The following is a 21,758-nucleotide window of genomic DNA, read 5'->3' as shown; positions in this document are numbered from 1 at the left end:
ACTGGAACAGTAGGTGACATCATGATAAACAGAGAAAAGGTTGAAGTTGTCAAGGTCTTTGTCTTGCTTGGACCCACAATCAATGTGCATGGACGCAGCAGTTATGAGATAAGACAAGGTGTTGCTCTGGGTTATTGGTATGCTCCTGTCTATTATTATTATTAGATTGTTGTATTATTATTAGTTTAAATTTTATATAATTATATATTTTATATGGGTCATAATTCTAAAATACACAGTGGCAGAAATAATAATAATATATATAAATTATATAATTAAATTATATCATTTTGATTATATTTATATATAAATATTATTATATTATTATTATTTCTGCCACTGTTTATTTTTAGGGCCTTCAACCCTGGGAGGCTTAACTCCTGACACTGTATTAGCCAATCTTCGTGGTAACCCACGGGGCTTTCACTGGCTAAGTTTCAGATGTACATCGGCAGGCCTTTCTTCCGAATCTTAGACTGAAAGGCCAATGGAATGTTGTCCACCATCTGTGACCCTCCGGGCATTAGAAACGCCAGTGGCATAAGTTCTAGCGCACAGCAGCTGGCAAGTCACCACAGAACAACCCATTGACGGACAGGTGATGGAGAGAGATAAACATATCCAATATTTAACAAGTTCTTATGATACACCTGTGTCTATTCTAAGGATGAGTGTTTGGTAAGGATGAATTAGATAGCTGCACATGGGTAATAATACGCTTCATCTGACTTGATCCAAAATTATTCTATTTTGTGCTTGGCTCCTTTTGTTTGTTTGTTTACATCACACCAGGTTCCAATACTAATAGAGGCAAAGAAAGATGACCGCCACTCCCACCTGGCAGGAGCCCTGTCTGGCAGAGCATGACTCTGACCAGGGTACCAGCGAAGGCTCTGTTTGCCCTCCAGTGAACCAAGGCCAGCAGAGCCTGGCGGAGGACTCAGGCTCACCAAGACAAGAGCTGTTTCCGGATGTGACTCTCATCTCGGGCGCTTGGCTCCTCTTGAGCAAGTCTCAGTGCATAAGAAACAATCTACATTAAATCAAGTGGTATTATGGGCATTTAAATTTTTTTCATGGCACAAATTTACTCTTGGTATTACTATTCCAGTCGTACGAGGGGAAATGGCCATATCAGGTAGCCCCAGGCACTATTTAAATCCTACAGATGTTTGAGGTCCTTCTCAATGCTTTGGATTGACATTAGCTGAAATTAATCTATGCAATAATATTCCTTTTTCTAACTTATCATTGCGTATATATTTTACAGCACTTTCTGTCAAATTAGTTAACCATCCACGACTTGGACTGTTTTTGTTTTATTGTTCCACGTACTCAATTATTACAGAGTGACTATCTAGCCAATGCTTAGCTGCTTCAGTTGAATCCCATGTCTTCTCCAAGGGCTAAGTTCCCAGCAGGAGAAGCCAGCAGTCGTTGCTGTGCTGATTCCACCTCAAGGTGAACGTGTGTGTCAGTGTAGAGCTGTGTCCCGCAGAGCGTTCCCGCGGCTGAGTTTGGGGAAGCAGAAGTCAGGTCTTTCTTTCAAGGTGTCAAACCTCCAATCTTTTGCTTTGCAGGCCAGTACATTCGCCGGTTGCCCCTCTCACAGACACCCCGGAAGGTTTGGTCAGTTTTCAGTTAGCTTTGTTTTCTTGTCTCCCAGCACAGTGGGTGTGGCAGGAGTTTCCATCTCTTTAAGCTGAACTCCATGAAGCACTCATCCTTCAAAAGAATCTCCCTCACTGTGGCTGCAGTCTGTTCCAGACAACTTTGGGAGTGCCCGAGGTGTGAGGCAACAAGCAGGTGCACGTCTGCCTGCCCCATCGATTAAGCAGAGGAAAGCAGGACTCAGCTTAGTCTCTGAGGTAAATTAGCCAGAGCATCTTCAGGAAAGCAAAGACACACACTTTCAAGGTGCAATATTAAGCAAGCTTCTTCCCTAACCTGCTTAAGAGTAACTGGAATTAAGAGTTAAACTTATATACTCCCACCAGGCATGCCCAAGCTCCTTGCTCCTGACTTATGGTAGTTCCACCCGCCTCCCCCAGTTTCATATTCCTGCTCTGTAATTCGGTGAAGAACATCGAATGTATCATGGACTGCCAGAAGAATGAACAAATAAAATGGCCAGCACGTTCCTTGAAAGTGAGGATAAATGAATAATATTGGAATATTATTCCAATATTATTCCAACCTCCAGTTTCTGCAAATAGCGGCCAGTCACTTAAGAGTTCGACCCGTACAAGTCAATAATTCATGCACTGTGGCTCATAGCTGGCCTATCCTCCTAAAACTTCATTTTCTCAACAGTGTTTTATACCCTGTACCACTGGCTAACCTAATGGCACTATCAATTCCTAGTCGTTTCACATTGGGCTGCTAACTGCAAGGCCAGCAGTTCAAATCCACCAGTCAGCTCTGCAGGGGAAGGAAGAGTTTTTCTACTCCTATGAAAATGTGCAGACCCAGAGACTCACAGGGGCAGTGCTATCCTGCTTTATAAGGTCACCATGAGTCGGCATTGACTTGATGGCAATGGAATGATGTCCCAAAGGGAATGATTAATATTGTTTTCTAACCTAAAATGACAATGGTGCCTCTAGGGTAAACCAGAGACATATGTAAACCATAGATGCATGAATGGATTTGGGGCTTGCGTTTAATTCTAGCCCCAATATAAGAAAATTAGTTCTTATGATATGATCCTGCTTGATGCGTGCACTTATCAAGAGATCACTGGAGATATGGGTGTGATAGCAAAGTGTGGTGAGCTAGATGCTGCCCTGCTGTTAGAAAGAATCATGTCTGCGGTCTTAAAGGCTTGTTTTCAAAACAAGCAGCCATCTATCTAAGTGAGGCATCAACTAAGTCCACATTCAAGAAGCATGGCCAGCCTGTGTGATTAAAGGATCGTAAATAATATAATCCAAATCTAGAAAAGGGAGTGGTATCAGATATCAGTGTTAAATTGTGGTCAACCTGGTTCACAGAGGCTATGGATGACAGTAGAAGCCAAAATCCATCTGCAGGGTCCACACATGGAGTGAGTCTCTGGTGAGTCCCTCCAATCATAGCTGAGGGATATGACCAACCCTGTTATCAGACAGAGAACATGGCAGTCAGTTAGGACAGACATGGTAGATCTAAATGTTATATCCTATCATTTTACCTCCTCTTTGACCCATTGTAAAGCTGTTTCACATTGTTGTTGTTTTTTAAGTGAAAGGGAAATACATGTGGTATTTCAGCCCCTGGTGAATCCCTTCTGGTCATAGACCAGGGTTGTAAATAGTCTTTCTATCAGATAGCATATATTGGAAATTGAATTGTTGCAGATGCAGTTATGTTAAAATTCAGCATCCCATTATGTGATCTTCCTTATGGTCCATTTAAATTTGTTCTAATTTTTCATATTTCCTATTTTCTCTCAACTGAAGTTTTTTTTAAATCATTTTATTGGGGGGCTCGTACAACTCTTATCACAATCCATACATCCATCCATGTGTCAAGCACATTTGTACATATGTTGCCATCATCATTCTCAAAACATTTGCTCTCAACTTGAGCCCTTGGTATCAGCTCCTCACTCCTCCCCTCCCTCCCCACTCCTCCCTCCCCGATGAACACTTGATAATTTATAAATTATTATTATTTTGTCATATCTTATACTGTCCGACATCTCCCTTCACCCACTTCTCTGCTGTCCATCCCCCAGGGAGGAGGTTATATGTAGATCCTTGTAATCTGTTCCTCCTTTCTCCCTCACCTTCCCTCCACCCTCCCGTCAACTGAAGTTTTTAATCTGTTTTAATTTGGCATCATTGTTAGAGGGCTGGGTTGGTTGTTGTTGTTTTTGTTTTCTTTCAATGCTCTGTTTATGAAATCCAGGATAGGTAAATCTATAGAGACAGGACCTGGATTAATGGTCCCTTGGGGGTGTAGCACAGGAGACTGGGGGGCAGAGAGGGAACTAACAATGATGAAGACAAGAACGAAGGAAGTTTTCTAAAACTGATTGTGGTGATGACCGTATAACACTTCTTCATACGATTGAACTATTGAATTATATGCTGCATGAATTACATGCCAATAAAACTGCTAGAAAAGTAAAGGACAAACAAAAAATATAACCAACCAGCATGTTCCTTAAGCCAGCCACGTCGGAAGGCAAAGACCTAGTGATACCCTTCCATAAAGGTTACAACCTGAGAATCTTGTGAGTCTGAATTGAGCCCAGAGCAACTAGCAACCAAACTGTAAATGAGCATTCAACAGGCACCTCTTCTAAGAGCCCCGGGGCTCTAACCCTGTCTACAGAGACCTCAAAAGACCTATGGTCCCTGGATTGAAGGGGGGGGATAGGCAGGAGGAGAAAGCTTTTATCTCTAGGAAGCCCAGGGATCTTTTATCTGTACCCTAAGGAGTTCAGTAGCTGGTATTAGGGTCAACTATTCCAGTCAGAGGGTGAGAGTGGCAATTCAGTCATCAAATTCTCACCTTCCTAGTGGGAGACCTGGTTGGATTCCTGGCCAGTGCATCCTGTGTGCAACCACTACTGGTTCTTCAGGAGAGGCTTGTGTGGTTTTAAGATGCTAAACAGGCTTCTGTTTAGTAGACTAGAAAGAAACACCTAGCCATTGACTTCCGACAGAGCAGTCTGTGAAAGCTCCACGGATCACCACTGTCCGATCGCACTGAGCGGGAGACCACCGTGGAGTTGGTGCCCCACGAAGCAGCACCTAGCAACAGCGGCACTCTCGGCCGGGAGTCCCAGGCATGGAATGAATGACGTGCTCGTGCACGTTCTGAGACTCCTTGGAAGAAAGACAGTGTAACATATGACAAAATAATAATAAATGATGAATTATGAAGGGTTCATGAGGGAGGGGTGCAGAAGGAGGGGGAAAATGAGGAGCTGATATTAAGGGTGCAAGTAGAAGGCAAATGTTTTGAGAATGATGATGGCAACAAATGTGCTTGACACAATGGATGGGTGTATGGATTGTGATAAGAGTTGTGCGAGCCCCTAATAAAATGATTAAAAAAAAAACAACAACCTCCCTTGAAAACCTACTGCAGGACATTTTCCCTTTGGCATGGAGCCAGGGTCTCCGTGAGTCAAAGCTGACTTGGCAGCAACTTCTTTTCCCTCCCCAAGGAGGGATTTTTGTCGAGGGAAAAAGATCCAAGCCCTAGCATACAGGTCACTCTGCCCTGGCTGGGGAAAAGGTGGCAGAGCAGGTTATGCACTGGGCTGCTAACAGCAAAGTCAGCTGTTCAAGCCTACCCTCCACTCTGCAGGAGAAGGACGGTGCTTTCCGCTCTCATCAATATTTCCAGCCTCAGAAACCCACGGAGCAGATCGGCTCTGTCCTGTAGGATTGCTCTGAGTTGGGATCAGCCTGCTGGCAGTGAGTTAGGGTTTGGCTTTGGAACCCTGGGTTTCTGGTTCCAGTGGCTGATGAGTGTGCAACCACCGTGCTCTCCCCACCCCCCATTGCCTCATTCATGCATATTTACCATAGCCACACCCACCTTGACTGGTTCATGATATTATTTGATATTCAAAGAAGCAAAGGTAATCACAGAAGTATATTTGGAAGTGTCCACTTTTTCTTCACAATACAACTCGGGAGACATTCAAACGCTGTATCTCTTAGCCTGCTGGGGAGTTTTGTGGAAAGCGTTAGACCCGGCTTGTCTGGAAAATGAGGATCATTTCGTCTCACTGAGATGACTGTGAGACATGGGGAAACAAAGACCCTCGCAACCTTCTGCGATGCCCAAGACCAACACAAATGCAAATACTTCAGGTCCACGTCTGAGAGCCTAACCTTCTATCTCAATACAGAAAAGCGGGATCCGAGCTGCTGTCTCTCTCCCTGGCCCTTTCTGGCTGCCGCTCTGACTTTCCCTTTGCATCCACACATTTTCTCTTGAGCTCAGCCCAAGTGTTGAACCCACTGTTTGCTCCCTCTTTTTTCTTTAGGCTATCCTTTTCCTAACGAAGTCTCCAGCTGCCATGTCTGAGGACTTCATAGGACTGTAAAAAGCAAACGGACACACAAACATCTCCAGAAGATAAAGCTCCACAGGCAGCAATGGTGGACTCTGGTAACCCACAGTCCATTCGACCTGGCCTATTCGCCCCAGAGCGGGCTGAGGTGCCGTTCGGTTCCTGGTTCTCTTGAAGATTTGGGTGGAAGGGTGCACTTGGAACTGTAGTCAGCTCACATATGCTTTCAGTTTCTGTGGAAATTAAAATGCAGCAGGTAAGGTTCCTGTAAATTATGCAAAAACGTTCCGCCCATGCTTGACCAAGGAAATCAGGTCCATTAGAGCCCCTGTGCCCCCCTTCCTTCCAAGAAGAGAGGATGCATACATATTAGGCTGCGGCAAACGGCAAGCAAATTGTTTGAAAATGCATTCTCTTTGGCCTTCAATTCTTGAATAGGAGTGGATTAATACGGTCTTGGATAGAAGGGTGGAAACAAGCCACTGAAAATAAATAGTGAAAGTTTAAATAGATGAAATATCCCGAGTATTATCAGAAAATGCCCAGCCCTCCTCTTCTCTCCACGTCCAACATCCTCCCCAATAATAAGACCAAAGTGAGGGAAGCACATTTGAAAGATGTTTAGATATGAAACATCCTATCGATACTGTGTTGTTAGCTAACATATAAATCAATGCCTGACATTTGATTAAAAATCACCAGACGCATAAAGGTAGAAGGCCACAAGAAAGGTAGGAAGAAGTACATGCACGAATAATGAACCCCCACACATTTTCCACACACGGCTTTAAATAGCATTAATATGTATACCATAAAGAAATTTCCCAGTAACTTGGAGTCAGTTTTTTTAAAATGCAATAGAAAAATAAAATAACTGAAGCTAAAAATGCAGTCAATGTCCTCGTTAGAAGATTGAGCATTAATGAAATGGAAGATAGAGAAGTAGAAAATATTGAAGCTCTAACGTGGCATCTATAAAGGATGGAAAATACAGAAGAGAATATTAAAAAGACACATACATGTTGAAAGAGTCCAACGTACACACGATGGAGCCTCTAGCAGGCTGAAGAAACAGAAGAAATGACTGAGCGGAAAAAGAATGACTAAAGGTATTTCAAAAGTGAATAAATAAATCAAGTTACAGATTTGTGCTATATATAGTACTAGGTATAGTACTAAAACTATGCCCAGATTTATTTTAATAAACCTATGAAGGGAGAATAAAGTAGTTAGAAAAATGCTAAAGCCACAAGGTATGCAGGGGAAAACACATCACATGACTCTCATTCTTTGCACGTGCATCCAAAGCATTTGTCAAAATCGAAACTATGTTGTGTGAGAAAGTCACAATCCATTTCCAAGGATGGGTTTTATAGTTTAGTTTTGGACTATAGAGGAATTATGTCGGAAGCTATCTGAGAAAGATAAAGAGGAAATTCTCATCAGTCTAAAAATTTAGCGACATACTGTATATACTCGTGTATAAGCCGAGTTTTTTCAGCACAAAAAAAAATGTGCTAAAAACTGGGTTCAGCTTATACATGGGTCAGTGGTACCTGAGTGAGGTGTAACATCTCACTGCCCCCCCCATGAGCTAACAGGAGGAGTGCCCGTTATCTTGCGGGGTGGTTGCCATTTCTCCCCTGCTCATTCAAAGCCCCACTGACACTGCTGGGCTTTGAATGTTTGTTTACTCACATCTAACCAATCAGAGCCAGCCCATGACGTGGACGGCTCCAATTCGCAGAAGCACCCGTAGTGATTCACTTACGCCATCAGCTGAACTGGTAAGGATGTGTCTGTGGCTGTGCTCCATCTCTCCCCTCTGGTCTCTGTGTTAATTCACATCCTGCATCCTCTGCCCTTGTGGACACCCCACTTCCTCCTGGCTAACACGTCGTGGGAGGTGGGCGGTGGGCATTACCATGAAAGTTCTTTTTCAGTCTTGTTTTTTTATCCTATTAGAAATGGATACTCTTGAACCAAAACAAAAACGCCAGTCATATGAGGCTGGTTTCAAAATGAAGGTTGTGTCAAGGGCAGAAGAGAGCAACAACAGTATTGCAAGTAGGGAATTCTGTGTTGATGAAAAACAAGTGAGGGAGTGGCGGAAAATGAAGGCTGACTTGGAACAGATTCCAAAAGCTAAAAAAGCTCTCCATGGTTTAACGTCTTTTTATGGGGCTCTAGAGAGTGAATTGCATAAATGGGTTATGGAGTGTTGTCAAAATGGTTACTGCGGAACACGCATGGGAATCTGCATACGTGTTCTACAAATGGCTAAGGAAGACAAATATAAAGCGCCAGCCATTGAAAAATTTGCTGCGTCAGCAGGATGGTGTACCCGCTTCATGAATAGGTTTGGCCTACTATGTTTGCGACAAAGATTTCCCAGAAATTGCCACAAGACCTTGAAGAAAAAATTATGTAATTCCAGCCATTTATTATCAAACAAAGAAGGATTTATAATTATGACCTGGCAGATATTGGGAATATGGATGAAACTGCCATGACTTTTGATCTTCCAAACAATAGAACTGTGGCAAGTTTAGGAGAAAATAATATTTTTCTCAAAACCACAGGAAATGAAAAAAAAACACTTTACAGTTGTTCTATCATGTTTGGCTAATGGAACTAAGCTGCGTCCTGTCATTATTTATAAAATAAAGACCTTGCCTAAAAAGATCAATTTCCCACCAAGAATTACTGTGCGTGCACATGTTAAAGGCTGGATGGATGAAGATGGAACAAAAAAATGGCTGGAAGAAATTTGGAACCGACGACCAGGAGCAGCCTTAAAGCAAAAGCCATCATTACTTGTTTGGGATCTGTTCAGAGCCCACCTATCAGATGACATAAAAAATTGGCAAACTCTAGTAAAGTTCCTTTAGCCGTTATTCCAGTGAGCTTACGTCTGTACTGCAGCCTCTGGATGTATCTTTGAAGAAGCCTTTTAAAGACTGTGTGCGAAGGATGTGGCATGAATGGGTGTCATCTGGTCAAGCCTGACTAACAAAAGGAGGAAATCTCATGAAGCCTGACATAGAGTTAATAGCAAAGTGGGTTCGAGATGCATGGGAAGACATTCCAGAAGACATGGTGCGACGTGCCTTCCAGAAATGTAGTATTAGTAATGCTATGGATGGCAGTGAAGACTGCGCTTTGTATGAAAATGACAGCAGTGATGGTGATGACGATGATCTCAGTGAGGACAGCGTCTATGATGACCTCACACCAGCTGAGCTCTGCATTGGGATACGATGATGATGAGGAATCCAGTTTTGAAGGATTTTAACTTTTACATTTTAGCTTGGTTGCTGATTGATCTCAGGGAATAGTACTGTTAAGGTATCATTGATGATACCTTATTGTTTTTGTTGAACCTATTTTCCACTTACTGTGCTGATTTACTAATGTTAAATGACCTGTCCTTTTATTTATGTTTTTTATTTAAAATAAAATATTTAAATACATTACTCCACTGAACTCTCAATTTTCAGTAATTTTCATTTGTTTTGATTATTGAAACTCACCAATAGCTTCTGCATTTTCCACCCTAGGCTTTTATTCCAGTCAATCAGTTTTTCTGGTTACCCAGGTAATGATTAGGTGCCTCGGCTTATACTCGGGTCGGCTTATATTCGAGTATATATGGTAGTTTAACCAATCTAGGATTAATGAAGAAATTATGATGGACATTGTAAAACATTATAAACTGACTTGTGATGAAAATATGGCATGGAAACATCTGTGGAGAGAAGCAAGTGGTGGAAAGTTTTAATAGGGATACATTGATGTAAAACAAGCAAAAATAATTTGAGAGTCTCTTCTGCCTCATCATGTTATGGGTCTTGTTTCCCACTGGAACCCTGGCCATTAGAGCCTTTAATAAATTAAAGAAAACCCACCACCAATTTAGATGATCGACCCTCCATTTTCAGTTCTTCCGGAACAACATCCATTAACAAAATCTGTACATGCCAGGGTTCAGTCAGAGAAGAACTATGTCAAAACTTCCCAAGCTCACTGACATCGAGTCAATGCAACGCATAGCAACTCCATGGCAGAGGGTAGAACTGCCCCTGAGTTTCTGAGACTGCAACTCTGAAGAAGAATAGAAAGCCGAGTCTTTCTCCCAGTGAGCTCCTCGTGATTTCAAACTACAGACCTTGCAATAACAGCCCAACCCATCACCACCAGGACACCAGGGCGCCTTAAAGAACCACCCGAGAAAGTATTTCAAAATCTACTATTGGTACTAAATAGAAAAATAATTTGCAAGACCTCTCTTCTAAAAACTATAGAATAGTATGAGATAAAGGTGACAAGCCACAAATAAGTTGAGGTTCACATCATGTTCAGAAATTGGAAGCCTCAATAATATAAAAATGGATATTATCCCCAATTTATCGACAGAGGAATGCAATGCCAAGGAACTCCCCAGTCAATTTTGAATATATACTGACATAATAAAATGAATTATAATATATATGTTAATAAAAATGTCTTTAAAATATTAAACAAGAAGAATCTGAAAAACTCCAGATATTGTGACGTGTTATAAAGCTGCCTTGATTCAGATGGCATGTGTACCCTAGAGTGACCGAGCGATCGAAGATCCAGAGGCTAGAACACACACAGATGATTTTGATTCATGACAAAGGGGACACTCGCTACAGTTCACCCCAAGAATGACAGAACTTTCTGGAAATGATTCTAGGTCAATTGGATAGCCTTTGAGGAAAGTATATATTTATTCTAATTTCACGTTACACACAAAAACATGACATAGAGCATGAAAAATATGCCCTGAAAGCAGGCATCCTCAAACTACGGTCCGCGGGTCACATGCCCGCCGAGGACATTTGTCCGATCCACCTGGTGTTTTTTTCCCCGTTAGTTTTTGTATTTCAAAATAAGCTATGTGCAGTGCTCATGGGAATTTGTTCATAGTTTTTTTTAAACTTTAGTCCGGCCCTCCAACGGGTCTGAGGGACAGTGAACTGGCCCCCTGTTTAAAAAGTTTGAGAACCCCCGCCTTAAAGGGTATATAAACCTAAAAATGAAAGATAAAACAATAGAGCTTTTAGAAGAAAATTAATGAAACCATCTTCATGACCTCGGAGTAGGCAAAATTTTCACAACTGTGACATGATACACCCTAATTATAAAAGAATGTCGATCTTTATATATTTACAGCCAATGTCACTTCAGTGATGAAGGTGAGCTTGATCCAAGCCATGGTATTTTCTGTCCCCTTGTATGCATGCAAAGGCTATACAATGAAAAATGAAACCTGAAGGCGAATCGATATCTTTGAATCATGGTGTTGATGAAGAACATTGGATCTACCACAAACTGCTGGAAGAACAAGTAAATCCATTTCGGAGTGAGCACAGCCAGAATGCTCTTTGGAAACGAGGCTGCTCTTGGTCTCACTTGCTTTGGACACGTCATCAGGAAAAACGAGTCGCTGAAGGAGGGCATCACGCTTGGTAAACTAGAGAAAGTCCGTGACAAACCAGGAGACCCTCACAGAGATGGATCGACACAGGGCCACACCAATGGGCTCAAATGTGACAGTGATTAATTATGAGGATGGCAAGAGATCTGGGCAACATGTCATGCAGTCTGTTCTCCGTAAGATTCATATGCCACAGATGACTCAACAATTAACAACAATACGTGTTTTTATATTTTATTAGCTTTATACAAAAGTTAGGTCCATGTATAAATAAGGAACGTGTGCTCATTAAAGGACATCATTAAAGAAGAGGACGGAGCGCACACATAAGCTCACGCATTTGCAATCAACTGCTGTTGGCAAACATAGTAATGCAGCTCAATGGGGAAAGACAAACGTTTTCAACAAATGCACTGAAGTAACTGGCTAACCACATGGAAGCAAAACTGATTCTCAATCTTTTCGTACACCTTATAAAAATTCTACTTTAGGATGTATTCACAACCTAAATGTAACAACCATATGATGTGCCTAAAAAATTAGATCTTAATCTCAGTTATAGGGTAATGCTTTTTTTTTTCTCACTTTATGGAAGATGTTCCAGCTGCATGCAGAATCTTTCTATTCATATGTTAATGCTGGACTTTTTAAAAGTCTACCAACCTGTCTATTTAAACTCCTTCAAGCCCCAACCCACATGTCATTACCATGAGTGTTCTGTAGCTCTTGCTCCGCTTCTACAAGGCTGGGACACTCTCCTGCACTGTAAAATCCAGCGGTATTTATTTTTGCATATGGCTGAGTCAAATCAATTCAACAACAGTAGTAGCTTTCTGGTTTGGTTTACAGTGCACCTTAAGAGCCCTGGTGGCAATGTGGTAAAGCATTCAGCTGCCAACCAGAAGGCTGGTGGTTCAAATCTACCAGCTGCTGCTGCTGGTTCAAGATTACAGCCTTGGAGAACCTATGGAGCAGCTCGACTCTGTCCTTGATGGTCGCTATGAATCAGAACTGCCTTGCCAGTCATTGAGTTGGGCTTTGATATGGTGCTTTCGAAGGAATTCCTGTGGGATGATGCTTAAGCCCTTGGCTGTTCTGTGAACTGAAAGGGCGACCATTGGAACCCATCTGCTGCTCGGTGGGAGAGAAGACCGGGCCATCTGCTCCCACCAAGATGACAGCCTACGACACCCTACAGCCTCTACTCGGTTGTGCAGGACTCCATGAGCTGGAATTCACTTGACAGCACACAACGATGGCTGCACTTTGAGTTAGTGATCCAGCATTAGCCCAGCAGTTGGTGGTTCAAACCCATGCAGGGGAGGCATAGAAAAAAGCCCAGGTCTAGCCTGCTTCCATCGAGATCACAGCTGGAGAAACCTTCGGAAGCATCCTGCTCTGTGGCACGTGAGCAGAAGTTGACTGCAAAGCGATGGGTTGTGTTGTGGTTTTGTTTGTGTAGAGCATTTGATTCTCTTCTCTGTATTGTGATTACTCACGTATATAGTTTCTCTCCCCTCCTAGACTAAATACCCCATCAGAGAGACTAGCAGAGTGTTTGGACAGAGCAAAGCCTCAGCCAATGACTCGCTGAAGGAGTACATCAAACTTTGGTCTAGTTCTAAAGCTGAACCCTCAGATGTTCTCATGGAAAGACAATTAGGGAAGTGAAACTTTTTTTAAGTACAAGTATGTGGTGCTTAACATTGGTTCAGGTGGCATCTACCTGCATATATGTCTGAGGTTCCGTAGGCTTTTCAGTTTGGTTCTAAAGGGAAACTGGCTCTCTTTGTATTGATCATTTCCCCTTAATGGTTTTAAGAGAAACTCTGGTAGCACAATGAGTGACTCATTAGGCTGCTCACCTCAAGGTCAGGAGTCCAAAACCACTAACCACTCTCGGGGAGAAAGATGAGGCTTTCTACCCTCGGAAAGCTTACGGTCTCAGAAACCTACAGAGGCAATTCCACTCTGTCCTATAGGGTTAGAACTGACTCAATGACAATGGGTTTCCTTTGGTTCTGGTGCATGGGTTTTTTGTTTGTTTGTTTTTAATTTTTTAATCATTTTATTAGGGGCTCATACAACTCTTCTCACAATCCATACATACATCAATTGTGTAAAGCACATCTGTACATTCATTGCCCTCATCATTCTCAAAACATTTGCTCTCCACCTAAGCCCCTGGCATCAGCTCATTTTTCACCCTTCCTCCCCGCTCCCTCATGAACCCTTGATAATTGATGTTATTATTTTGTCATATCTTGCACTGCCCAATGTCTCCCTTCACCTACTTTTTTGTTATCCATCCCCCAGGGAGGAGGTTATATGTAGATCCTTATAACCGGCTCCCCTTTCAACCCTACCCTCCCTCCACCCTCCCAGTATTGCCACTCTCACCACTGGTCCTGAAGGGATCATCCGCCCTGGATTCCCTGTGTTTCCAGTCCCTATCTGTATATCCTCTGGTCTAGCCAAATTTGTAAGGCAGAATTGGGATCATGATAGTGGGTAGGAGGAAACATTAAGGAACTAGAGGAAAGTTGTATGTTTCATTGCTGCTACATCGCACCCTGACTGGCTCATCTCCTCCCCGAGACCCTTCTGTAAGGGGATGTCCAGTGGCCTACAAATGGGCTTTGGGTCTCCACTCCACATTCCCCCACTCCTTCATAATGATGTGATTTTTTTGTTCTTTGATGCCTGATACCTGATCCCTTCAGCCCCTCGTGATCATATCAGCTGGTGTGCTTCTTCCATGTTGGCTTTGTTGCTTCTGAGCCAAATGACCGCTTGCTTACCTTCAAGCCTTTCAGACCACAGACACTATATCTTTTGATAGCCGGGCACCATCAGCTTTCTTCACCACACTTGCCCACTGGTGCATGGTTTTTAAAGACCTGAAATCCTGGGGTGAAGTGTGAGTGGGGCTCCAACGTGCATCCCACCCATGCAGCACCGCTTCCTGGCTTCAAGCACTAGCCCCAAAGCGATGCAACCATGAATTCCTATAGGGCATCACCAGCTGAGACTTCTCAACTTCTGCAAAGGCCCCAGGCTGGGTGGGGCGGGAGTCCACCTTGGCTGCAGAGGAAGCTTAGTAGACCACCAGCCAACCCCACAACACCACAACTCACTCTCTACCCAGTCACAGCAGCCGCCTCGCCTTTCCTCCCTCCTCACTGCCCCGTGTCATCTGCCTGGCAACCAGATGTGCACAATGTTCCAATCTGGCACAGCCCCTACAAGGTCCAACTGCACACCAGGCAAGGCTGGCCTCCACTTCACCCAGTGCTCCGGTTCTCAGGCTCTGTCCAGCAGGCTTCCATGAGATTTCAACAAAAATGGGCTTTGTGGGGACTTAACTACTGAAGACATGGAGACTGCTTGTATACAACAGAGACAGAGAGCATATTATAGCCACTAAGCAATGCATTAATGCAATTAACAGAATTGAACGAATTTCTGCAGTACATGGTATGACTTCATTTTGGGCATAAAAACCACTATCTTAAACATAGTACATATACATTTCAATGGCATAACATGACTGGTAATCCATTTAACAAGTGAATATCAAGAGCATGTTCATTTTCAAATGAAAACATATCTGAGCATGTACCAATATTCTTAATCAGTGTGTGAGAGAGAGAGGTTAAGCATTTAGCAATTCGTTGTAATTATATACTTGCATGGTCACTTTGCGTCACGAGATGTAAAACCCCTTCAGCACAGGGAGCACATTTCACCCATCTTTGATGTGCAGTACCTAGTCCAGATCTCTTTGATCTTCTGAGCAAAATACCTCCTCTTCTCGTAATGTATCATACTCCATGCAACAAGAGTGGCATCTCTGTGGGGAAAGGTTCTTTCTTTGGACTCCCAAGTATTCTGATCCATTTAAAGTATAAACACTGATGATAAACTCTTAAGAGCTCCCACCCCAGGAGGATCATGTTTCTCAGAATCCCTCCCTGCTCTTTCCATTGCTAGTCTCTGTAAATATTTCAGGATTGCAAATACATGTTCTCAAAAATGCAATTTCACCTGGTTGATGGGTGGAGAGAGCGAGATCTTGGAGTCTATCTTGAGGAAAATCCCAAGGTTATGCTCAGGTTCAGTAAGACAGAGTTCACAATCCAAAAGTAAAGGGGAACAGACAGGTAGTATACATGTATCAGTTTGCCACCTTATTCCGTGATTTTACAATTATTTCATTCAGAGGGGACATTTGAATAGCAATTCACTTTTTCTACCTTCAAGACATATCTATTGAATACTATTAAGAATATCCATTTCAGATGAGTCATAGCGACCCAATACTAGCCCCACAGTAGCCAGTGGGATTGGAAACCCAGCTAAGTGCTCTAGAACAGCGTTTATTCACAGGGTCTTTAAGGAAAGGCAGTCTTCTTTGTGGTCTGAATGTTCTTTTCTAACACTACATATTAGTGACATTTTGCAATGCATGCCTTTGTTAAGCTACAATATTTCGTCCACCTCATAAAACCATCCCTGTTCATTGCAAAGAGCCCAAAGTGACTAGACCATTTTACAAGTGAATTGTAGGCTACAGTCTGAGCTCAAGGAGCAATGTGCAGAATGGATCTGAGTTTCTCGCCGGAAAGAACAGCAGCCAAGGAAAATGTCCTGGTGGTCATTCTGGGATTTTCTTCCACAGGATGGTCTGCTTGTTGACTTCTCAAGGGAAGCCCTTTCAAGAACGTCCACTCATTCTCTGTCTATTTGGACTTTGCTAAGCATGACAAGGTCAGCACTCGACCAGTGCTGCCGAGCCAAGCAGGCTGAGCCAAATGAAACTCACAGCCATTGAAGCAATGCCGACTCCTGGTGACTCCACAGGGTCAGGTAGAACGAACTGTCCCTGGTGGCTGCCGAGACCAACTCTTGATGGGAGTAGAGAACCTTGTCTTTCTCCCCAGTGACAGGTGGTGCGTGTAAATAAAACTGAGAGGCTAGGGCTACCATTGTAATTGTGGTATAGAAACACAGTTTATGGTGCTGTTTCCTCCTTTTCAAGTTTGCTGTTGGATACCGGTGCATACGAATGAAGAGAACTATGTACAGCTACAGTCTTTGCCAACCGTACGAGGTATCCTCTCAGTCTGAAAAGCAGAGGGAGGCGAGTGTATATGTGCATGTGAGTGTGCATGCGAGCGTGTGTCCAGAATGAAATAGAGAGACAAAGGAGGCTTACAGAGGAATTAAGAAACAATAGAGCTCCTTGGTGCTGTCGTCCTCATCCTCCTCTTCCCTTTGCATCCCAGACACCCCAAGACACAAGAACAGCCAGAACGGTCTTGGTCTCCAGCACCCTTCAGTCTGAATACCTGCCTTTGACATAGAGCGCACACCAACCCTTGACTTTGTCTGTCTGCTTTTCAGAGCTTGGTGCATTGCACCCCCTTGAGAATTTGTCACTGCTTCCCGGACCTGAATTTTCTTTCATCTTCTAATTCTATTTTCCATGCAGCTTCTCCTGAAAACAACTAGCCAGAAAATGTATTTCCTGGGGTTCTGTCAGGCTCTCAGCATTGAATATTTGATACGAAAAGCTATTCCCACATCCTTATCCTTCCATAACAACCCTACCCTAGTGTCCATGTGACCAGTTTTTTACTGTGAGCTTCAGCTTCTGCATGTGTGTCTAGCTCCCGGTCCTCAGAATCACGCCTTTCAATTAGACACCTTTCCCCCTCCAAACTGCAGTTTTTAAAAATACTGCCCGGTTGTTTCCTAATAAAACATCACCTCTAAGTAATTTTTAAAGGAGTTGGTTAATTCTTGACATCATTGCTCTACCAAACCCTTGTGAATGTAATGAATCCCTTTTCTTGATTTCACAGGTGTAATACCGCACAGACGTGTTATGATACCCAGATCTGCTTTCCTGGCTGGGAAGACCATGTGTTCAGTGCATCAATCGATTATAGTGCACACCCGCTCTTCATTAACACTAATGGACATTGTGGGCATAAAGCCCCACACATTAATTGGAAAATTAAACCCCCTTGTGTATAAATAAATCACATCCCCAGCTATTGGGAGGCCCTTGTTCTTATCTTTAAATTTATATGTTAGCACTTGTTTGAGGAATGCAATAGAACCATTGGACATTATCTCTGATGACAGCGGGATTTGCATCTGCTGGGGGGCAAAGTCTGCGCCCACCACACTGCACCCTGAAAGTCAATGTCTGAGAAAGGAGTGTGGGATGATTGCCTCATCCTTCACTTGGTCGCTATCGCTCTGGGCCCAAACACACAAGGTTAAAGTGGATACACATTTTACAGACCCAGAGTAATATAAAGTTCTATTAGGGCAAACATGTTTGGCTGAATTTCAGGAGGGGAAAGGGCCTCCTTGGACTCAGAATACCACCTTTATCTCTTTCTTCCTGCCTGAAAGTAAGTAAGCTATCATGCGCCTCTGTGTTCCAATTTCCTCCGCTGTAAAGTAGAATAATAAGGGGACCTGACCTACCAGGCTGTTGGGAGGATTCACCTACCAACAGATATGAAATGCTCACCACAGTGCCCACCGCAGGACAGTGGGGAAGACCCAGTGATTAATTGGTGTCACACAGGACGATCATGAGGTCCTCCCTAACAGGCCCTTCCTTGCTTTCTCTCATTTCAGCCTCACTGGTGACCCTCGGCTACGGGTTGGGCGGCTCAGCCTGAAGCCCGAAGGAGAAGCATGAGGCTGCAGCAGACGCTGAAACCTGGGATGGGGCCATTCGAGTTGGAACCGCTGGACAGCAAGTTTTGTTTAATTTTGCTTTGGGTTATTCTAGTAGAGATAGCTTGTGTCAGAACAGGCTTGTTGGCCATCCCAAACCTGCCTTTTTAGTTCCTTATTTTTTTTTAAGTTCTGAGAGCCCACCACCCCTTAGTCCGTTGTGCAGCGGTGGCTTGCATGGTGCTGTTGGAAGCTGTGGGGCTGATATGTCACATTCCAGCAAGGTCAACCCTAATGGGCAGGTGTCAGAGGAGCTTCTGGACCAAGACAGGCTTGGAAGAAAAACCTGTTGATCGCTTCCAAAAATTAGTCCCTGAAAATCTTGTGGCACACAAGCCAGGACTGTCCAGCTGCGTGCCAGGAGATGAGCCCGCTGGGTTGTCAGGTGCTCAGACTGAATAGCAACCCTGACAATGAATTGGGGCACGCCAACAATCACAAAGATGGTGCAGCCCAGGTGATGTTTCATTCTGTTCTACACAGCCTGCCATGGGGTGGAGCTGACTCCAGGACAACTAACAAAAAATCAACAAGCATCTATGACAGACAGTTACATGATTCCCATCGAACACACGGACGTGTGCTCCCATCTCTTCACAGGCTGGATCCAGAGGTTAGGCAGCACTCTCGAGATCACACCGATTGCGGTGTCGGGGCTTGGCATGTGGGATTAAGAACTGAGGGACAAATGCAGGAGGAGGAGAGCTTGCGGCCCTGGAAACACCCCCCAGAGTCCCACGAACACTTGTCATGTCTTTGTTTGCAGCTTCTCAGAGAACTTTGGCAGATCACAGTTTGCTGAAACGGAAAAATGTATTGGAACAGTACTGTCAATTGTAGATGGTTCCATGAGCTGGAACATGACGCGTCTTCAGCAGCTACTGCGTGAGTGTCCGACGAACCTGGGGAAGTTCACAGTGCACATTTGCTTTCTGGTACTTGGGAGAAACAGACACCCAACCAGATTTTTGTCAAATTTTCATGGTCAGACAAGTAGAACGTGTTAGTAAAAGGAGGGGGTTGGCTTGGTGTACGGCAACTATGAAAGAACAGGATGCATTTAGCTACATTTATACAGAGAGGCATTTTAAAATGTTTACTCATAATATGATTAGTGTTTGAAAGGGTTTATGCAGTATAAAAATAGTTTTAAAGTTGTAAGAAATGTTTTAAATAAATAAGAGGCTCTAAGAACCATCTAGCATTTGCAATATTGTCAAGTGCTGCTCGAAGCGTCACTTTAGTAATGCTTCACCCAGTTCCTGCATAAACTCCTGCTCTTGCATTTCTGCACACACAGTTTCTCCACGGCCAACTCTAGGTCTCCGTGCCTCTAAACAAAGGCGAATACCTCGAACAAGGAGACTAGTTTTAGCGTGTCTTTGACTAATGGTACAAATTCATGATGACATTCTCTTTAATATATTCTCACATAACCTGCTTTACATTTGGACCCAAGAAAATAGCGTAAGAATTTCCATAGAGGGGGGTAAAAAGCATTTTAGTCGTCTGAGAGACATCTCCATGCACATGATGCTATTTTTCTTGTCCATATAAATTAATGAGAGATAAAGAATGAACAGTTTCAAGTGGAAAGATACGGGAGACATTAATAAATGTATTGAACATTTTTATCTCAAGCTCAATATGGCCAGCCCATCATTATTGATTTGTATGTTTGTGTGTTTTGTTAAACACTCCGGATACCTATAATTCTAAAATGTTGGCATTCTGGAACAGAACCATTAGGATAGTGGTTACATATTTAATTTCATGCTCCACTCAGCATAAAGCGGTTGTGGGACTACAGACCAAAGCAAATTAAGTGGCTTCTTAGATAATTTCCTGCTTAATTGAAAGCAGGTAGCTTTTAAAAAGTAATAATTGGCTTTGTTTCAAATGAATATAAGGCTATTTCTTCTTCTTCTTTTTTTTTTTAAATACATGGTTTCAAGTCCAAACACGGTGGGTTGAGACTTTCCCACTGAGTTGAAGGGACATGAATATCCTCGAAGAAGGACACTCTTTAAGGTGCCTGGATGTGGGGACAAAAGGCAAAGTGGGGTTTGAGTCCAAATATATACAGTTGTGTAGATGTATATATTTACTTATATAGCTATTACAGTATACATCATTAGCATATACAGATTAGATATTGTTATTCTTCTACTTTATTGTGAGCATGGGTCTAGTGTTCACAAGTAGTCTATTGTGAGATGGGCAGACTCCATCTCCATGTAAATAGTCAGGTCTTCCTCATCACAAAACTCAAGACTGGCCATTTACTATGAATCGTCATCTCTGGCTGCTGGAGAGGCAGCTCTCGGGGGCCCTGGTGGTGCTGTGACAGGTTAGGTTGCTGGGTCAAGCCTACCAACTTGTCCATGGGAGAAAGATGAGGTTGCTTGGTTCATGTAAAGATTTTCAGTCTCAGAAACTCTACATCGGGTTGCTATGACTTGGAAGAACAATGAAATTATTCGGGGGTTTGGTTCGATTTGGTTTGGTTTTTATTGGAGACATAAACCTAGGAATAAATATGGACAAACTAAAAAAGAAATGTGAAAAGAACCCATTTTAGCTGATAATAAGGGTTCAAGTAGAAAACAAATGTTGTGAGAATGAAGAATGGCAACAAATGTACAAATGTGCTTAACACAATGGATGGATGGATGGATGGATGGATGGATGGATGGATGGATGGAAGAATTGTGATAAGAACTGTATGAGCTCCCAATAAAATGATTAAAAACAACAACAAAAAGAACTCATTTTGACACAAATGCCTACCTTACAGGGGGATTGTGGAGTTCTGTTTTGTCGGGAGTCAACACTGAGATATTTTCAAATAAATTACGGCTGCTAAATAAACTCTCAGGAGCCCTGAAGGCAAGTGGTTAAGTGCCTGTCAACGGAAAGGTTAATGGTGGTTCGAAGTCAGCAGCCCACTATGTGAAACAAAGATGAGGCAGCCTGCTCCTTGAGACGACCTTCTCAGCAAGCCCATGGGGGAGGTCACTCTGTCCTACAGGGTCACCAAGAGTGGGGATTGTGCTAGACAGCACACAACAGCAATAACAACAATCTGGCTTTTAAAGTGACAGAAAAGAAAGACTGCTTTTCAGTTGCCTAGAACAACAGAGAGAAAGCCAAACTTTTCAAAGGATTCATACTCTTAGGGGGTAAACTGACATCGACTTGTCATGTACCTCACTTGTCATGGTGAGTCCTTGTTACAACCGGTAACAAGAAACAGCAGTGCTAGAGTTATGGATTAAAGGCCCAGAGGGGAACTCTAGGTATTCACTCAAATTCCAATGTGCCTACGGCATCATTTAGATCCCTGGTTACAATGTCTGTGCTGCTTCGGACCACTGCTGCCCACCAGACAAAATTAGACCCACTCGCTATGCTGAAACCCTGTTGTGAATTAGCAAGTTCCTTTGCTATCTCAAGAATTGTAAATATCCTGTTGTGTTAGACTGCGTTGACAAGAGAAACAAATTCATAGAA

At 43.0% G+C, this 21,758-nt stretch overlaps 1 non-coding gene across 1 annotated transcript; it reads right to left on the bottom strand.

Annotated features, from left to right (window-relative positions):
• Positions 1 to 861: 861 nt before the first annotated feature.
• Positions 862 to 990, bottom strand: LOC142437672 (small nucleolar RNA SNORA3/SNORA45 family). The gene has a single exon (XR_012782211.1). It is a non-coding gene; the product is annotated as a small nucleolar RNA SNORA3/SNORA45 family (small nucleolar RNA).
• Between the last annotated feature and the right edge of the window lie 20,768 nt (positions 991 to 21,758).

This window comes from Tenrec ecaudatus, chromosome 1, assembly GCF_050624435.1.
Source record: "Tenrec ecaudatus isolate mTenEca1 chromosome 1, mTenEca1.hap1, whole genome shotgun sequence".
Classification (NCBI taxonomy): domain Eukaryota; kingdom Metazoa; phylum Chordata; class Mammalia; order Afrosoricida; family Tenrecidae; genus Tenrec; species Tenrec ecaudatus.
Note: the sequence above shows the minus strand (reverse complement) of the source record. Positions and strands in the feature narration are given on the sequence as shown.